The sequence below is a fragment of the Nerophis ophidion genome, linkage group LG26 (genome assembly GCF_033978795.1).
Source record: "Nerophis ophidion isolate RoL-2023_Sa linkage group LG26, RoL_Noph_v1.0, whole genome shotgun sequence".
Lineage (NCBI taxonomy): Eukaryota > Metazoa > Chordata > Actinopteri > Syngnathiformes > Syngnathidae > Nerophis > Nerophis ophidion.
Window position 1 is genome coordinate 33,045,461 of NC_084636.1, and position 6,000 is coordinate 33,051,460.

The 6,000-nt window shown below is 31.6% G+C and overlaps 1 protein-coding gene across 1 annotated transcript in view; it reads left to right on the forward strand.

Annotated features, from left to right (window-relative positions):
• Window positions 1–6,000, forward strand: part of tmem45a (transmembrane protein 45a) — a 47,489-nt gene that overhangs the window by 40,179 nt on the left and 1,310 nt on the right. The gene's annotated exons all lie outside the window — the stretch shown is intronic.

Here is a 6,000-nt window from a genome sequence, read left to right on the forward strand (position 1 = left end):
AACATGAATGTACAATTTTGTATCGTAGAAAATCTCTAGCTAGCATAGCTAGCATTATTAACTAATGCTAGCTATTAAATAATGCTAACTACAAGCTAATGCTAGCTATTAACTAATGCTTGCTACAAGCTAATGCCAGCTATTAACAACATTAGCTATAAGCGAATAATAACCATTAACCTATGCCTGCTATTAACTAATGTTCGCTATTAATTAATTTTTGCTATAAGCTAATGCTAGCATTAACAAATGCTAGCTGTTAACAAATAATAGCTATATGCTAATGCTAGCTATTACCTAATTTTTGCTGTAAGCTAATGCTAGCTATTAACTAATGCTACCTATTAACAAATGCTTGCTATAAGCTAATGATAGCTATTAACAACGTTAGCTATAAGCGAATAATAACTATTAACCTATGCCTGCTATTAACTAATGTTCGCTATTAATTAATTTTCGCTATAAGCTAATGCTAGCATTAACTAATGCTAGCTGTTAACAAATAATAGCTATTAAATAATGCTAACTACAAGCTAATGCTTGCTATTAACTAATGCTAGCTATTAGCTAATGCTAGCTATTAACAAATGCTTGCTATAAGCTAATGATAGCTATTAACAACATTAGCTATAAGCGAATAATAACTATTAACCTATGCCTGCTATTAACTAATGTTCGCTATTAATTAATTTTCGCTATAAGCTAATGCTAGCATTAACTAATACTAGCTGTTAACAAATAATAGCTATATGCTAATGCTAGCTATTACCTAATTTTTGCTATAAGCTAATGCTAGCTATTAACTAATGCTAGCTATTAACTAATGTTAGCTATTAACTAATGCTAGCTATTAACAAATGCTTGCTATAAGCTAGTGCTAGCAAATAACAGCTAGTGTTTTAGTTGTTTCTTAGGGGGTTCTCTGTGACATTTAGTGCGCCAACTAGTGGCGGAGAGGCTCGCAACATGAATGTACAATTTTGTATCGTAGAAAATCTCTAGCTAGCATAGCTAGCATTATTAACTGATGCTAGCTATTAAATAGATTAGATAGTACTTTATTTATAAATAATGCTAACTACAAGCTAATGCTAGCTATTAACTAATGCTAGCTATTAACTAATGCTTGCTACAAGCTAATGCTAGCTATTAACAACATTAGCTATAAGCGAATAATAACTATTAACCTATGCCTGCTATTAACTAATGTTCGCTATTAATTAATTTTCGCTATAAGCTAATGCTAGCATTAACTAATGCTAGCTGTTAACAAATAATAGCTATATGCTAATGCTAGCTATTACCTAATTTTTGCTATAAGTTAATGCTAGCTATAAGCTAATGCTAGCTATTAACAAATGCTTGCTATAAGCTAGTGATAGCAAGTAACAGCTAGTGTTTTAGTTGTTTCTTAGGGGGTTCTCTGTGACATTTAGTGCGCCAACTAGTGGCGGAGAGGCTCGCAACATGAATGTACAATTTTGTATCGTAGAAAATCTCTAGCTAGCATAGCTAGCATTATTAACTAATGCTAGCTATTAAATAATGCTAACTACAAGCTAATGCGAGCTATTAACTAATGCTAGCTATTAACGAATGCTTGCTACAAGCTAATGCTAGCTATTAACAACATTAGCTATAAGCGAATAATAACTATTAACCTATGCCTGCTATTAACTAATGTTCGCTATTAAATAATTTTTGCTATAAGCTAATGCTAGCATTAACTAATGCTAGCTGTTAACAAATAATAGCTATATGCTAATGCTAGCTATTACCTAATTTTGCTATAAGCTAATGCTAGCTATCAACTAATGTTAGCTATTAACTAATGCTAGCCATAAGCTAATGCTAGATATTAACTAATGCTAGCCATAAGCTAAGGCTAGTTTCTAACTATTGCTAGCTATAAAACAAAGCTAGCTATTAGCTAATGCTAGCTATTAACTAATGATACCTATTAACAAATGGTAGCTATAAGGTAATGCTAGCTATTAACTAATGCTTCCTATAAGCTAATGCTAATTATTAACAAATGCTAGCTATTAACTAATGCTTCCTATAAGCTAATGCTGGTTATTAACTAATGCTAGCTATTAAATAATGCTAACTACAAGCTAATGCTAGCTATTAACTAATGCCAGCTATTAGCTAATGCTGGCTATTAACTAATGCTTGCTACAAGCTAATGCTAGCTATTAACAACATTAGCTATAAGCGAATAATAACTATTAACGTATGCCTGCTATTAACTAATGTTAGCTATTAATTAATTTTCGCTTTAAGCTAATGCTAGCATTAACTAATGCTAGCTGTTAACAAAGAATAGCTATATGCTAATGCTAGCTATTACCTAATTTTTGCTATAAGTTAATGCTAGCATTAACTAATGCTAGCTGTTAACAAATAATAGCTATATGCTAATGCTAGCTATTACCTAATTTTTGCTATAAGCTAATGCTAGCTATTAACTAATGCTAGCTATTAACAAATGCTTGCTATAAGCTAGTGCTAGCAAGTAACAGCTAGTGTTTTAGTTGTTTCTTAGGGGGTTCTCTGTGACATTTAGTGCGCCAACTAGTGGCGGAGAGGCTCGCAACATGAATGTACAATTTTGTATCGTAGAAAATCTCTAGCTAGCATAGCTAGCATTATTAACTAATGCTAGCTATTAAATAATGCTAACTACAAGCTAATGCTAGCTATTAACTAATGCTTGCTACAAGCTAATGCCAGCTATTAACAACATTAGCTATAAGCGAATAATAACCATTAACCTATGCCTGCTATTAACTAATGTTCGCTATTAATTAATTTTCGCTATAAGCTAATGCTAGCATTAACAAATGCTAGCTGTTAACAAATAATAGCTATATGCTAATGCTAGCTATTACCTAATTTTTGCTGTAAGCTAATGCTAGCTATTAACTAATGCTACCTATTAACAAATGCTTGCTATAAGCTAATGATAGCTATTAACAACGTTAGCTATAAGCGAATAATAACTATTAACCTATGCCTGCTATTAACTAATGTTCGCTATTAATTAATTTTCGCTATAAGCTAATGCTAGCATTAACTAATGCTAGCTGTTAACAAATAATAGCTATTAAATAATGCTAACTACAAGCTAATGCTAGCTATTAACTAATGCTAGCTATTAGCTAATGCTAGCTATTAACAAATGCTTGCTATAAGCTAATGATAGCTATTAACAACATTAGCTATAAGCGAATAATAACTATTAACCTATGCCTGCTATTAACTAATGTTCGCTATTAATTAATTTTCGCTATAAGCTAATGCTAGCATTAACTAATACTAGCTGTTAACAAATAATAGCTATATGCTAATGCTAGCTATTACCTAATTTTTGCTATAAGCTAATGCTAGCTATTAACTAATGCTAGCTATTAACTAATGTTAGCTATTAACTAATGCTAGCTATTAACAAATGCTTGCTATAAGCTAGTGCTAGCAAATAACAGCTAGTGTTTTAGTTGTTTCTTAGGGGGTTCTCTGTGACATTTAGTGCGCCAACTAGTGGCGGAGAGGCTCGCAACATGAATGTACAATTTTGTATCGTAGAAAATCTCTAGCTAGCATAGCTAGCATTATTAACTGATGCTAGCTATTAAATAGATTAGATAGTACTTTATTTATAAATAATGCTAACTACAAGCTAATGCTAGCTATTAACTAATGCTAGCTATTAACTAATGCTTGCTACAAGCTAATGCTAGCTATTAACAACATTAGCTATAAGCGAATAATAACTATTAACCTATGCCTGCTATTAACTAATGTTCGCTATTAATTAATTTTCGCTATAAGCTAATGCTAGCATTAACTAATGCTAGCTGTTAACAAATAATAGCTATATGCTAATGCTAGCTATTACCTAATTTTTGCTATAAGTTAATGCTAGCTATAAGCTAATGCTAGCTATTAACAAATGCTTGCTATAAGCTAGTGATAGCAAGTAACAGCTAGTGTTTTAGTTGTTTCTTAGGGGGTTCTCTGTGACATTTAGTGCGCCAACTAGTGGCGGAGAGGCTCGCAACATGAATGTACAATTTTGTATCGTAGAAAATCTCTAGCTAGCATAGCTAGCATTATTAACTAATGCTAGCTATTAAATAATGCTAACTACAAGCTAATGCGAGCTATTAACTAATGCTAGCTATTAACGAATGCTTGCTACAAGCTAATGCTAGCTATTAACAACATTAGCTATAAGCGAATAATAACTATTAACCTATGCCTGCTATTAACTAATGTTCGCTATTAAATAATTTTTGCTATAAGCTAATGCTAGCATTAACTAATGCTAGCTGTTAACAAATAATAGCTATATGCTAATGCTAGCTATTACCTAATTTTTGCTATAAGCTAATGCTAGCTATTAACTAATGCTACCTATTAACAAATGCTTGCTATAAGCTAATGATAGCTATTAACAACATTAGCTATAAGCGAATAATAACTATTAACCTATGCCTGCTATTAACTAATGTTCGCTATTAATTAATTTTCGCTATAAGCTAATGCTAGCATTAACTAATGCTAGCTGTTAACAAATAATAGCTATATGCTAATGCTAGCTATTACCTAATTTTTGCTATAAGTTAATGCTAGCTATTAACTAATGCTAGCTATCAACTAATGTTAGCTATTAACTAATGCTAGGCATAAGCTAATGCTAGATATTAACTAATGCTAGCCATAAGCTAAGGCTAGTTTCTAACTATTGCTAGCTATAAGCAAAAGCTAGCTATTAACTAATGATACCTATTAACAAATGCTAGCTATAAGGTAATGCTAGCTATTAACTAATGCTTCCTATAAGCTGATGCTAATTATCAACAAATGCTAGCTATTAACTAATGCTTCCTATAAGCTAATGCTAGTTATTAACTAATGCTAGCTATTAAATAATGCTAACTACAAGCTAATGCTAGCTATTAACAACATTAGCTATAAGCGAATAATAACTATTAACCTATGCTAGTTATTAACTAATGCTAGCTATTAAATAATGCTAACTACAAGCTAATAATAGCATTAACTAATGCTAGCTGTTAACAAATAATATCTATATGCTAATGCTAGCTATTACCTAATTTTTGCTGTAAGCTAATGCTAGCTATTAACTAATGCTAGCTATTAAATAATGCTAACTACAAGCTAATGCTAGCTATTAACTAATGCTAGCTATTAACTAATGCTAGCTATTAACTAATTTTTGCTACAAGCTAATGCTAGCTATTAACAACATTAGCTATAAGCGAATAATAACTATTAACCTATGCCTGCTATTAACTAATGTTCGCTATTAATTAATTTTCGCTATAAGCTAATGCTAGCATTAACTAATGCTAGCTGTTAACAAATAATAGCTATATGCTAATGCTAGCTATTACCTAATTTTTGCTATAAGCTAATGCTAGCTATTAACTAATGCTAGCTATTAACAAATGCTTGCTATAAGCTAGTGCTAGCAAGTAACAGCTAGTGTTTTAGTTGTTTCTTAGGGGGTTCTCTGTGACATCCAGTGCGCCAACTAGTGGCGGAGAGGCTCGCAACATGAATGTACAATTTTGTATCGTAGAAAATCTCTAGCTAGCATAGCTAGCATTATTAACTAATGCTAGCTATTAAATAATGCTAACTACAAGCTAATGCTAGCTATTAACTAATGCTTGCTACAAGCTAATGCCAGCTATTAACAACATTAGCTATAAGCGAATAATAACCATTAACCTATGCCTGCTATTAACTAATGTTCGCTATTAATTAATTTTCGCTATAAGCTAATGCTAGCATTAACTAATGCTAGCTGTTAACAAATAATAGCTATATGCTAATGCTAGCTATTACCTAATTTTTGCTATAAGCTAATGCTAGCTATTAACTAATGCTACCTATTAACAAATGCTTGCTATAAGCTAATGATAGCTATTAACAACATTAGCTATAAGCGAATAATAACTATTAACC